This window comes from Brachycentrus maculatus, unplaced genomic scaffold, assembly GCF_059751285.1.
Source record: "Brachycentrus maculatus isolate JH-2025_06_01 unplaced genomic scaffold, ASM5975128v1 h1tg000166l, whole genome shotgun sequence".
Classification (NCBI taxonomy): domain Eukaryota; kingdom Metazoa; phylum Arthropoda; class Insecta; order Trichoptera; family Brachycentridae; genus Brachycentrus; species Brachycentrus maculatus.
The window spans coordinates 646880-662485 of record NW_028280919.1 but is presented as its reverse complement, the minus strand read 5'-3'; the positions used below and the strand labels follow the sequence as shown (position 1 = coordinate 662485).

General features: G+C 33.4%; 1 protein-coding gene across 9 annotated transcripts in view; it reads right to left on the bottom strand.

Moving 5' to 3' along the window:
* Positions 1 to 15606, bottom strand: part of OtopLa (proton channel otopetrin-like a) — a 91970-nt gene that overhangs the window by 72693 nt on the left and 3671 nt on the right. For 7 of the 9 annotated variants that reach the window (XM_088261812.1, XM_088261821.1, XM_088261806.1 and 4 more), the window contains exon 1: positions 4171 to 4681. The exons of the other annotated variants lie outside the window; for them this stretch is intronic. The gene's annotated coding sequence lies outside the window, so the exon portion shown is untranslated. Of the gene's footprint in view, positions 1 to 4170; positions 4682 to 15606 lie in introns of those variants that run through there. 9 annotated transcript variants of the gene reach the window in all.

Below are 15606 nucleotides of genomic sequence, written 5' to 3'. Positions count from 1 at the left end.
TACGTCACAAGTTGTTAATACCTTCTTATTTGAAAATCATGTTGTAATTAAATGGTTAATTAAATTTTTGGATGCATAGTCTCACTGTCCCATTTCAATAAACTTTTTTTTCATAAAATAAACTGACAAAATTTTCAGACCTAATTACAAAATAATGAAAATGAGTTGGTTTTCCCGTAAGGTTTTTTGTGAACATAATTTAAATACATAAAATATAATGTTTTACCTATGGGATACCAAATTTTGCAATAGCCGTTTTTTGTGCAGAATGCTGAACCTGTAAATATAACTTAACTTGTAAAAATAATTTCGGTCTAAAATACCCAGATTTGCATATTAATGCGACTATTTTTATTACTTCGTCGGATCTGTCTGAAGACTGGAAATTGGGAACACCCAAAACATGTCTAACTATATAAATAACAGTGTTTAAACGGTGTTTAGAGTTTATAATACGAGTATACATGAAGCTGTAATGATCTTCCGACGTCTGGTGGTAAAAACTACTAGTTAGGTTTGTTTGCTAAACGAACGCCCGGTTTTGCATAAATTATTTTTATTACTTGAGCAGCTGAATAGTTATTGCTAATAACTGGTAGTAAAAATTAAAATTCAATTAGAATCTCATACTTGAAAGTGGTCAGATCAGGAGTCGGAATAATCGGCGGGTATGTATGAGGTGATGCACGAATGTGGACAGGTGAAGATCTTTTACAAAGACAGATTGGTATGGCGTTCTATTCTCTCTGCTAACCCTTGCGAGGATTCGGCGTGATGGTTAGTTCATTGAAATCTTCGCTTTTATACAAGGTGGATGAAATATATACTTGTAGATAAAAAAAAAAATATACAAATTGATCTGGGAAAAATATTAAGTAACGATTTAAATATCGTTTATCATTCTTTTGATTAATAGGTTTACATTAATTTTCAGTTTGGGTAGAGGACCGTTTACCTCAGAGTAAGAACACCTGATCAAAGATCAGAAGATACGTGTGCGAATCCTGCAGCGGAACGACTGTTTCTTCCTGTGGCATGAGAAATTCATATTGTCATAGTTCATTTGTTGAATGTTAACAAAAAGCGCAGTCATAAATAAATAAAATTTCCTTTATGTTTAATCTTTAAATATATATATATATATATATATATATATATATATATATATATATATATATATATATATATATATATATATATATATATATATATACATATATATATATATATATATATATATATATATATATATATATATATATATATATATATATATATATATATATATATATATATATATATATATATATATATATTTATAATATATATATATATATATATATATATATATATATATATATATATATATATATATATATATATATATATATATATATATATATTTATAAATATATATATATATATATATATATATATATATATATATATATATATATATAAATATATATATATATATATATATATATATATATATATATATATATATATATATATATATATATATACATATATATATATATACCTAAGATTAACCCGCTAGGGATTTTTCATATCCAAATATAAATATATAACAGAAATGAAGAAGGTGTTTTTTTCAGGAGGGATAACGAAAGTTTGGGTATATATACAGGAATATATAGAAAGTATCGATACAATGTAAATTTGGATACAATAGTGAATCTTTACATCAGTATGTCACTTTGACTAACTAATGACAGGTTGTAAACTTTTCTTGGTAATGAAAAGACTGTTAAGAAAAACAGTTTGAAAAGTGTTTTTTTCACTGTTGTATTTATTCAATATTACCCTGGACTGGTACCTGAAGCGGAGGGCTGATCACCTTTCCTTCATGCGTAAATGATCAAGATAACACTGCGTTAATATGACACAGTGCCCTATGCATCATTGAGGTGCGTATAAGGGTTTTATTATTATTTTTATTATTCACCATTCACGGACAAAAAACAAAAAACTGCAATATAGGAAAAAATATAACATTGAAATAAATGTCATTAATTAATTCGGCAGTCTTTTTGTGGTACCATCTATCCATTTTTATTTATGTTTTACTTAGTAAATACCAATATTCATTTAATTAATATTTAGACATAGCTTCACATACGATGTTTCAATGCATCGAAGACATCGAAACTCGTGTCATAATAGATAGATTTGAAGGAATAGTGGTATTTACCAAGTAAAATTGAAATTGAAAATTGAAATAAATGATTTCATTTACAGTAAGTGCGAAATATAATAACAAACATTGATAATTATAAGCTTAAATAATAAAAATGAAAATGGTATTTCCTGGCGTTTCTCATGGGTGTGATTATAATCCAAGATTCGGACCTCACATACTAATATAAGAGTTTCTGCTTAGTAAAAAGCTTCTTTACATCTCACCAATAGATGTCTCTAGTGAAGTTCTAGTGATTCAAGAACAAGGTATCTAAATTGGTTCATATACATAGAACTTCCAAGAATTTGAGTAGTGTGGTTGTCAATAATGGGTAGAATTGGTGAATGTTACACGTGTGTAAAGTGATCACTTAAACCAGCCTATGACGGTCGTCAGCCCCGTAAATGCCCAGACCATATTCTTCTTCATCTTTGATGAGATGTCAAAAAATAAACAAACAATGACATATTGTAGGTAGGTGTAATAAGTAGTAGTAATTTTTCACTACCTTCACTCGTTTGAGAGTGACTGTGGGGAGAACAAGATAGTAAGAATAATATAAATCATCTTTTAGATTGTATTGACATTTCAAGGCAGAACGAATTGGTGATGCATTTACATAATACTTAGAAATTAGAACACCCACACTATTGTAATAAAATATCAATGTGGGAGGCAGTGCTTTAAACGTAGACACACTTATCTGTGGAAATAGTGAATGAAATCAAAATTAGCATCGAAAAATTAAGTTTGTTAAAAAAATATACACAAAATACTGCTACAGTGGTGTAGCGGTCAATCTAATAAACTGACTTACACGAGTCGCTGTACTTCGATTCCTGGCAGAGCAGTGTAAGTATATTGAAATAATTAATTTTTAAAAATTGGCACTTAAGATGGGTCCCTTAATATTGTTAACTGCTAACTAACTAACCCGCAGGGGTAGGTAGACAGAATAGAACGCCACACTACTCTGTCTTTGCAAACATTCTTCGCCTCTTCCATATTCATGCTTCATCTCACACATACCCACCGATTATTTCGAATCATAACGTGATCGCTTTTAAGTATTTGAAATACCTGATCATGCCAAAATTTTCTCGGTCTCCCTTTACTCCTTTTTCCAATTACATACGCCTAATAAATTTGTTTTACCGTTCTTTCCTCACTCATTCGTTCCATATGTCCAAACCATCTCAACACACCTTTTTTTGTTAACTGGTAAAACAGAAACTATTTGTAAAGTCCATTTAATTTGTGAGAGTGTTCTTTTTCCGTTTGTTTTCCCTTTAATCGTTGAACGGTACAGACCGGTAGATCAATATTAATAGTCCCTGGTTTCCATATGCTGGAACAATCGTCCCAATTTGGTCAATCGCATCGTTTTCAGTTCTTTGAAAATAAACGTCTAAGACTGTCCAAGGCGTTTTGCTTTACAAGACTCCTTCAATTATATAAATAACGTTACTTTGCTGTGATATAAAATATCGTTATTTTACTATGATACAAAGACATCTCCATTTTACCAAAATTTGCAAGACTGTCTTCAAAACAACTAATCGAATTATTTTCTAAAAAAATCATTGAGAAATACAAAGTACGTTTATTTTTAAGAATAAAAGTAAAAATCAACGCTCTTTCCCAATCATCGTTTCTGCGTTTGCATATATCTAATAGGAGATCGTTTTTGCGTTAGCCGTTTTAGCAACTGATTTATAAGTATTGATGTAGCTAAACGTATGTAACAAGTTTAAAAAAAAATATATATATGCCTACAGTCAAACATGATGTTCACATATAATAATCTATTTTTATTTATGAATAACGATCCCTTAAATTAATTTTAAATTTATATAAGTTATATTCATGTAAATATTTAAGAAATTGGCAGGCATGTGGAAATTTGGGTAGGTGGGGCAACATAATGAAATCGCTGTACTAAATTCAACTGTCAAAAGATCACTCACCTTTCACAAGACTGCAGAAAAAACAACCACCAAAAAAGACGGATTCTCCCTACTCCGCTCACGCACACACCCTCCGAACAAATTCAGAACCACTTTGTCATGGATTCCATTTGAAAACACTACTGTCTAACATAAAACACTACGTTTTTCGGCATTCCCGCCATAAAATGTTAATCCTGTGGTCCCGGTCAAAACGTCCCATAGCTAAAACAAAACACGCTCAACAATAATTTTGTTACATTTTATTTTCGAAATTTGCAAAACGTCTGCCTAGAAACAATACGCGGGAAAGTTTTAATTTGACACATGTAAATAACGCCTTTTTAACGCGTTTTATCAATGAAAATTTCAATTATTTTTCTTAAAAGCGAAAGAAAATATAATTACATCGTTTAATAACGACGCTTTGTGTTATTTTTAACGAATTTTCATTGATTTTCGTGATGTTTTTGTGTGCGCGCGGACGAAATGGGAGTCGATCGGTAACCAGCGTTGGGAAAACGCTTGTGCTAACCGAAGCGACATGGCAAGCATTGCTACGAGAAATACGCTCGGCAGTTTCCGTCGGATTGCGAACGCGCTTCGGCTGGCGTCGGGAAAGTGGGGGAGAAATAGAGGTAAAAATACACTACCATCGCATTACGTTGCTTCCGTTTTCCTAGCGTGCGAAATTAAATTATTCGGGAAAAGGGAACGAATAATAATAATAACTTCTACCTACATATTATTCAGTCGTTTTTACAACGCAGTAAATTGTTGACGCCAGTATTTCATTCAAAATACACATAAAAATCTAATATACTGGAGTAATTAAAAAAGAGGAAAAAAATATACATACGAGTATATACTTTTATGGCGTCATATAACTTAAATTTATATAAATAAAATAGAGATAAAATATAGATGGAAAAATGTTTTTTGTTGAGTATGCAAAACTCTTTTTAATGGATTACGTCAAAAACAATCAAACAAGTATACTTTTATTATTATTTTTACATTTACGCTTATACTGAAAAATAAGAGATATCGATATGCAAATAATGTTAAAAACTAGTTTAAAGAATCATTGTACGTGTATGTGTGTAGCAATCGAAGATTCAGCTTCTCTGGGTGTGAAAATATGCCTTATTGCTTCCACAGTGGGTCGATGGGGCGACCGGTATAATAGCGGCCATTGCCTGTAGCGGATCGTGGTGGTGTGCGTGAGGGTTGGGCGGGGTGTGTATCGGTGCTCGTGGTACGTGCGTGTACATGCACAGTGCCCTTCGCTGTATCGGTGCAGTTAACCCGTAGTAAGTGCGGTTCCCTCCAGACCGCGCGCCGCCTAGCACCTGTAGGATTGTTGATGTATCGAACCGGCGCGAGCGAGTTTTCGCGCGTAAGGAAAAAACGCCATTTTCGCGCAAGCTCTACGCCTGCGCAGTGCACTAACGCCGACACCCTCCCCCATGAAACGAAATACGAGTAGCTACGAAAAGCCGATACTTTTATGACTTGGTATACTGACATAAATATCAGAAATTATGGTTTCTCATACGGTTTTGACATTATTATGAAATTGGGGAAAATTGTTTCCTTACCCTAGGGCTCCAATATCATTATATTTTAGCAAAAGTTTTTTGAAAATCCAATATGCAATATTAATTTATGGCATATCTTTGTACACTCTAACTAAATTTAATAACTTAAAGTAAATAAATTAGAAGCTTTTTTTTCAGACCTAAAATAAAAATACAAAGAAAAAATTTGATTGGTATTATAAGATATTGTATTTATTGCGACTTGAACTCGAAAATAATGAATACTTTTAAGCTAAGTATTCTTTTAATATTTTTTTTATTCTTTGTAATGGGATTTTTAAAATATAACCAATTAATAAAACCAATAATGTTTCTAACTGTCCTTAGAGGTTAGTTTTCTTTATGCGAAACTGTTATTTTTTTGACCAAATCAATAAAGTTATGTAATTTATACGATATTAACTGAATATCAATGATTTATTGATTATATAACCTTTTTTATTTTTTTGGTAAATAAATGTACAAATAATTGAATGATTTCCCAAAGATGCATTATATTCCTCAAGGGATTACTTACCTAAAAACAAATTAATCATCCATAACGTAGCTCCCCGCAGAAGCAGGCAGAGAGAGTAGAATGCCACACCAATTTATCTTAGCAAACAATCTTCGCTTTTTCATTCAACAATCTTCACACATTCACGCATCTCCTCATACATACCCGCCGATTATTTCGACTCTTGACGTGACCACGACCACATATTTGAAATACTTGATCATACCAAGTTTTCCTCGGCTTTCCTCTATTATATTGCCAACTTCGCCTCATAAATTTGTTTAACTATTTATTCTAAACTCGTTCAATTCACACGCCCAAACCATCTCAACAATATTCCTGTCTTCCGCGCTCATGCATCTCCTCATACATACTCACCGATTATTTCGATTCCTGACCGACCGCCTGAAATTAATTTTAATTTATCATATCATTATGTTTTAAAATGTAGACGATTTTTTAATTTATTATATAATTATGAAGATACAATAATTTAAATATAATAGGTAGAAGAAAGTGCAATTAGTTTGGGTATGTTCACATAAAACACGACTATTTGCAATTTGCAAGATAAAATATTTGCACCATTTATAAAGCATTCGTTAAGAGGAGGGTCTTAATGTTAGGGTTAGGGGAACACCAAAGGTAGAAATTTAAAGAGGAGTGGGGATACATGAAAGGAACAAGAAGGATGGTGAATGAATTGCACCGAACAAAGGGGAACGCAGAACTTGAATTTTAATATTCGAATTTAATAGGGCGCCCTTCTTTGTTTTAAAAAACAAAATTGCACCGGGGTACCTTCCTCTGCACTTATTGTTGGGTAAGAACTCGTCTTACGAATTCTATCATTACGAAAACGGGGTAGGATGTTTTAAATTTTAATTCTTTATTCGAGCACGCGTTCGCAAAATGGTTACGTACTTGAATTAATGATCAAACTGCAGTGTTTATTAAGATGCGTAGGTACTTACTACAATCAGTAAAAAGACGCGTTCAGATTTGGTTTTCGTTTTTTTTCCCTACAAAGATCCAAATTGATCTGCTCAAACATAGTGTTCGCGGTTGTTGCAAGCACAACGTCTTTATTGGAGAATATATTCAAGTAGATACCGAACATAGTTTCTAACTACAAAACTAAAAAAAAGTAACTACTACGCCGCTTCTCCGTAAGGGTAAGCAGAGAGAATAGAGCGCCACCTTTGTCTTTGCAAACAATCTTCACCCTTCAATCTTCCACATACATCCATACTTTGTTCATACCCGCCAATTATTTAGACTCCCGATCTGACCACTTTCAAGTATTTGAAATACTTAATCAAGCCAAGCTTTCCTCTGTCTTTCTCTGCTCCTATTTCTAACTACATTAATCTAACACACTTGTTTTACTACCTCACTCATTGATTCCACATGTCCAAACCATCCCAACACACCTTCCTTAGTTTGCTGGATAATGCTCATCTCGGTCTTGCATCCTTTCCTTATATCACCGTTGGAACATGTACCATACATTCGATTCATGAATTTGTTTTGTTGTTGTTTCCTCACTCATTTGTTTGACATGTCCATACCATCTCAATACAGTACCTGAAGGCAATGACATACGATATTGTGTTAATAATTCAATAAAATATATATATATGTATGTAATTCATACACTTTTTTTCATTGTATGTACGTATACAGAATCAATTCTCGACTGGAGATGCAGTTCTCCCCCTGTATCTTTATTTGTTCCCCTCAAATAAGCTTTGAGGATGCATACTGCGATATGGTGTCGGACGATGACGTCATTGAGAGTGAATTCGCCATGATATTATCCTGCTTATCGACTCCCTCTGCACTTGCTTCCTGCTAAATATTCACCCTCCCCAAATATAAAGTCCTTAGGACTACAGGAAGATGGCTTTTACACCCCCCGCAAGCAAAGCAACACAACCTAGGATAAAGGTTACACTTGACCGTGTCAGGCGTTGTTGAACTGGTACATATAAGTGAAACTTTTTGGTGAGTTCAAGATTAAATCTCAGGGGATCGAGGGAGGTTGAAATAAGCCTTGGATGCAATTTGGCTAGCTATTACCTTTCCTATTTTCTGAAATGGCGAAGCTTCGCCGAATTACTCGGGAAGTGCCTATAACTTGTGATCAATTTGCAATAATTGGTTTTACTGAACGCTCCTACTGTGATTGTAAATAATCTCGATCTTAGATGTAAAAAACGTTGATTTTTGGCAGCTTTCACAGACGGTTTTATGTACTACGAAGATTTATATGCAGTTAATAATATGAGAATGCTTTGCTCGTTTGTGTCGGAACAAAATAGTTTTCCATTATATCGTAAATCAGAGTTGTGAAGTAATCAAACGTCAAGAGCGGGCTGGCTTCAATAATATTCTGTCTCACTACTCCAAGCCGGAGAGCGAACCAATTTGATATCAAGATCGTAAAATAACTTCCTTTGTTATAAAAATGTGGGTAGCATTATTACCGATATTTCTGAGTTTAATAAATTCATTTAAGAGATAATAACTAACTAGCCATCACGCCGCTTCTACGTTGAGGTAGGCAGAGAGAATAGAATGCCACACTACTCTGACTTGGTAAACATTCTTCGCCTCTTCCATATTCATGCTTCTCCTCATACATACACGCCGATTATTCCGACTCCTAACCTGACCACGCCCAAGTATTGGACGGTTATTACAAGTAAGTTATGGTTAGTATTCGTTACTTGAAAAGCTTTATAAATAAGTACTTGTTTTTTATTATTATTTAAGTTAAGTATCAACCCATCCCTGAAGGAGATAAGGTATTTCTCAAAACTGGTTGTTAACATAGTACCAAAAAAGTGGTTAAAAACAATGTTTTTATTTCGTTGGTTTGTGTAATTTTATGAATTTTCAAATGAGCTTTCTCCATAAAATTTCACCGATTAATTCGTTTATTTATTCATTTAATTTATGTAAATCTTCTTTAAGTACCACGTTCAGTTTTGCGGACGGGCGTTGGTGATCACTGAACAAAAGTAAATACTTCGATAAAAAAAACACCACAAATTACAATCAATCGAGTAGATTTCGAAGCCAGGACTTTCTGCGAATGTTACATTTTCCTTCTATCTTTTCCCCGAGGCCAGGATATATGCCACTTGTCGCCATTGTACTGTGATCTTTGACCAATAATTTCTATTAGGGCCAGCCACCCTCTTTATATTATTTGAAGGTATACCTACAGGCATTGTTATTCATGATGTACGTACATATGAAATAAATACGATAATTATATCGTGTCGCATAAAAATAGCCAGTGTCTTATGCTGGCATTTCCGTGGTTATATGTTAGGTCGATGGATATTTTCTGAATTATCCATTTGATGATAATTCCGAATCCCAAGTAGTTTCAGAATCACGCCTGAAATGTCATATTTTTCCAATTTCATTTCCTTTCATATTTAATTAGAGTTTTACTAGGTTGGTACCATTTCTTAATGTTAATACTATTTCTTAAAATGTTGTGACACATGTTTCGATCCATTTCGCATCATTTTCCAAAATATACAGTGTTTAAAAGTGATGCGGAATGCATGGAAACGCGTGTGTCAATAGATTTAAGAAAAAGTGTGTTTTTTTTTTAATTTACTAAGTAAAGCTTAGATTAAAATGGATAGATATTACCACAAGGTGACTACCAAATCTATCAAAGAAATGAAATCCATTCAATCCATTAACATTATAAATTAAATACAAATTCAAAGCTTTCTTCCTTCCAGAAATATTCCTGCTTTCTTATTTCTGCAGTGTAATTTATTAAAAACATTTAGATTAGGATTTATATCGTAAATTTGGATTAAAATCAAGTTCGTGAATAATACACACTATAAGATAAAGTAAATAAGAGGAATGTATAGCGGTTTAGGGATATTATTTTGTAAAAATGGAGCTATATATTGGCCAAATATTATTACTGCAAAATATAATTACATATTACCAACCAGTCAACCGGTGGAATAAATGCACACACTGCGTTTTCTGCACGAAGGGGTAAGAGTGTAGGTACAGGAGTACAGGATACAGTAGGGGTGGTGGTTTCCCATAGTTACCGCGCCCATGCCTCCCCTAACAGCCCGCCCCGCCGCGCGGACAAAGAGTTCAGACGCGATCGAAATGCCTCCCGCTCTTCCTGGTCGCCACCCACTTTCCCGCCCATTTCGAAACTTCGCAACAAAAGCGCGCGAAACTGCCTTTGTTTTCTTGATTCGTTTACAATATTCTTGGTGGGTAGGTACTTCAGTATAATAAAGCCTTAAATTGCTTGGCCGCAATTATTTTAATGAACTTCTAATGAGTCGAAAAAAACTGTTGACTAACTAACTAAACACCCTTCCGCTTCTCCACAGGGTAGGCGAAGAGAATAGAACGTCACAACAGTCTATCTTTGCACACAATCTTCGCCTCTTCCACGTTCATTATCTTCTCATTCATACACGCCGATATCAAGTATTTGAAATAAATGATTCATGCCAAGGTTTTCCTCTGCTTCTATTACCAACCACATTCACCTCAAAAATTGTTTAACAATCCTTTCTTCACTCATTTGATACACTTGATACACCATCTCAACTAACTTTCCTTTCTTTTTTTTAACTGTCAAATTTATAAAAAAAATACAGGTTGTTTTTAATTTACCATAGATGATCCTCGATATTCAAGTTATTTTTTTGTCATTTCACAATACACATCTAATTTCCATTTTAGATTACGTGAAATATTACCTGTACATTTTAATGCTATAGTTGTTGTTTTATTTTATTAATATTGTACAGGAGCTAGTCCCCTCAAGAGACCAGTGAAGATAACATTGACTTTACTTTTACTCGGTGTTTTTTTTTTGGCTTATTAATTTTTTAACAATGCCGGTTTTTTCACTGTAATATTTATTCAATATTACCCTGGACTGGTACCTGAAGCGGACGGCTGATCACCTTTCCTTCATGTGTTAACGATCAAGATAACACTACGTTTATACGACACAGTGCCCTATGCACCATTGGGGTGTGGATAGGTAGTTTATATTATACCGGTTTGAAAATCACGAGGTGTTTAGAAACAAAACTTCAAGGGTGTAGTTACCTACAATACATAATTACCGCGTTATCTTTGTACCGTTATTCTAGCCCTAAACTTTAGACGATTTTATGCATTAAAATCTACAATTAAGCGTTGTATCTTTTAAATAAGTAATTTAAACACTTTTTCTGGATGGGGGGAAAATCATACTGTTAACAGATTAATGTTTCTTGTCAAAATAGCGAATCTCATTAAAATTTTACCAACATCTATTTTCTTTTATAAATTTATGTTTGCAGTGAAGTCTTACGACGAATTACAAATTAAATACGCCCACACTTAGTCTTCGCTGGAGATGAGAACATAAAAATTCTATCGTCGTTATGGAACTTCATAAAAAAATAATTACATACTTCCTCAATTATACAACGTGCAAATTATGCATGATTATTATATTGAAGTATCGACTGGGAGACAATGATTAAATATATATATATATATATATATATATATATATATATATATATATATATATATATATATATATATATATATATATATATATATATATATATATATATATATATATATATATATATATATATATATATATAATATTCTGTCTGTATTTCTCCTATGTTCTGAATTTATTGGTGCATAGGGCACTGCATGGTAGCCTGCATGACATTTAGGATAATTTATAAAGTGCCACTTTCGCAAGTTACGTATACTAACTCAATTACGCATATTGCTATATCGATATAGAAATAAGATCTGGAAGTATGCTTTGAGACGAATTTTCACAAAACGGGCTCTCCGGAAATTAGCAATTATTTTTTTTTAAATAATTTATTTAGGGAATAGAAATGTGATTCTTATGCTACGTTTCAGGTGGCAGTCGTTTTAATATTAAGAACCTATCGTCAGGCTAACCTTTCCACGCCCAAGGGCTTCTACCATGCATAGGGCATTGCATGAGAACGATTACACAAAGGCAGCGTGACCAAGCCTTATCAATGTCATTTCCGAGTTTGAAATAAAATAAAATAAATCTGCTTAGTCAAAAGCTTCTCTCATAGATATCTCTAGATAAAATTCTAGTGAATTCAAGCACTGTGTTTCGAATTTGAACAGTATATTTAGAAGTTCCAAGAATTTTGGAAGTGTGTTTGTCAATCACGGGTAGAATTGGTGAATATTACACGTGTTATAAAGCGATCACTTAAAGCAGCCTATAACGGTCGCAAGCCCCGTAAATTTACAGATTTCCATATTCTTCGTCATCTATGTTGAGATGTTAAAAAATAATGTCATTTAAATGTTTTTTTTTCTTCAAAACACTAGAAAAAGTAGCTAATAACTAAAACAATACAAGAAATAAAAAAAGTGTACTTCTTTATGCATCCGCGTGTAATTAAATTAGGAAATAATGACAGAGTCATGTTTTCTTTGACATTAATCGCTTTGTTCCGTTACAATAATCTCTTCATCAATATTTATATATTTTTTCAGATTCGCCTTCATAACAAACTATTTATGTCTAGAAAAAAATGGCCATCAATCGCGAACATGACTATAATCTTCAGGCGGGTAATTTATAATAAAAGTAATCGATTTTATCTTCGCGAAAGAAGTTTGTATGTGGAACAAGCGACTCCCTACTTTCTTGATGCCATTAATGGCTGCAGTCGCTTACTGGTTCTTTGCTCCTAGGTCAGTAGTTAGTGCGCCGATTTCTTACTTTTCTCCATTAAATAAATCTTGACATTAGAGTCATCTGTTTTTATACGGCTGGCATATTAACCTTCAAATGCGACAGGCACTTAAGATGACAGCTTTTAAGCTAAGTACTTTAACAAACCACTAGCCTATTAAGTTTTATGTCGACTAAACTAGCGTCATCTAGATTTAGGCGATCGAATCAAAGTACCGAATAAAATAACGACTTCTTTAAAAGAAGTCGTTACTTTATTTATATTTGCTTTTTTAATACAAAAACGATGTTTTAAGCAATAAACGCGTTAAATGTTACGTAGATTTAAAGAAAATTAAGTTTCGGGCTGTTGATTCTCCCGCCCAAAATACTGACAGTTGCTGTCACGAAAACAATTAGAAATCCTTTTTTGTTGTGTGTATGTAAATTCCCACAAAAGTAATGATATTTCTTACTTTTCGGATAACTAAGCAGAAAATAAAGATTTTCTTTTCTTTATTTACCTCAAATTACTTATCTACTGTTAAAAAATATAGTTGTCCGCCTCCGTAGTGTAATGGTCAGCACACTCGGCTACCGTTCTGGAGGTCCCAGGTTCGATTCCCAGGTGGGTTAAATAAATAAAAGTGATTTTTTCACTCTAATATTTATTCCATATTTCCCTGGACTGGAACATGAAGCGGAGGGCTGATCACCATTCCTTCGTGTGTTAACGATCACGATAACACTGCGTTTGTATGATGCAGTGCCCTATGCACCATTGGGGTGCGGATAAGGGTTTGAATGAAAATTAATGAAAAAAAATATAGGGTGATTTAAGATTTCAACAGTCGACTCCCGTCTTAAGATCCAGTTTTACGACTGTCTGACGGCTGACACTAATCACACGAACCGCAATATAAGATTTCATGACTTCTCCGATGATATACAATATATTGTATAATCAACGTCAATACTGTATATTTCATGTTTATTTACATACATCTGTTCGCGTCGGCAAGGTTACCCACTAGAGACGGGAATAAATGTGGCAGAATTCAAGGTTCCGTTTTTATATATGTATTATTAAATAATAAACAATAGAAAAAGCATTTTGGCATGAGAATTGTACCCACATCATAACAATATTCCTCGAATTTTGTTACTGCATCGATTATTTATCTGTGTACGATATACATATCTCGCAAATATATGAATTGTTATGGATTTTACGATCATGATTAGGCACTAATAGTGGCGGATCTGGGTTTTTTGGGAGTCATAAATCCATTTAAGGTGTCGTGGAAGGAGAGTTTTCTGTGCCTTACAATTAACTTTCAAAATTGCTTTGAGTAGGTAGGTACAACAAAATACTGATTTGTATCGTTACTGTTTTGCATAGTAAATTATGTACAAAATAGATGATTATCTGTAGTATGACGATTCAAAACATTGAATTGAATTCGGTGAATGTGGAGCAGTATTTTGATTTTTTTTAATTATTATTTTTTCTTTTACTTATCCAGATTTCCAAAACCTATAAATATTCATCCGAAATTTGTAACATAGTAGTCACACACTTTTTAATAGCTATGAAATAATGAAATAAACTGAAAAGTCAATCATTTACGCTCTAAAAAAAACACACATACAGGTGTTATTTATTTTTTCTGATATATTATATGTCTCAACAAAAACGAATAATCTTTTCATTCGAAGGGAAGTCCGGGGATTCCAAAGGCTTACGAGAAAGTTATTTACTCCACAAAGTCCTCAATTTATGGCAGAACCATCTGTTGGTTGCCAACTTAGACGAATAATATTATTAGACAATATAAACACAGGGTAATCATACCATTTATTCTTCAATCCAACATCTCTATATCCCTTATGAGTAAACTAACTAACTTACTAACTAACCATCACGCCGCTTCCCCGCAGGGGTAGGCAGAGAGAATCGAACGCCACACCACTCTGTCTTTGCAAACATTCTTTGCCTCTTCTACATTCATGCATCTCCTCATACATACCCGACGATTATTACGACTCCTGACCCGGCCGCTTTCAAGTATTTGACATACCTGATTGTGCCAAGTTTTCCTCGGTCGTCCTCTGCTTCTTTTTCCAACTACATTCGCTCCATAAATTTCTTTAACCGTTCTTTCTTCACTCATACGCTCCACATGTCCAAACCATCTCAACACACCTTTCTTAATTTTATCGATAATGCTTATCTCAGCCTTACATTCTTTCCTTATTTCATCATTCGAACATCTATCAAACATCGTTTTGCCACACATTCGTCTGAGGGATCGCATTTCGACTGCATTCAGTCTGCTTTCATCCTTCTTTTGCTAACTCCATGCTTCGCTTCCATACATAAGGGTTGGAACCAGAACTCCATTGTGTACTGCCAGTTTAGCTTCCGCTGATAGATTTTTATTTGCTAAAACTGATTTTAGTGCACCATTCACTCTGTTCCCAGCATTCACTCTCCTTTCTATGTCTTTATCATTCCCTTATGAGTATATATGGTAAATCGCCATTAAAGTAGTATTTTAAGAAAATAGCGCTACATAAATTATCCAAATGTATTATTT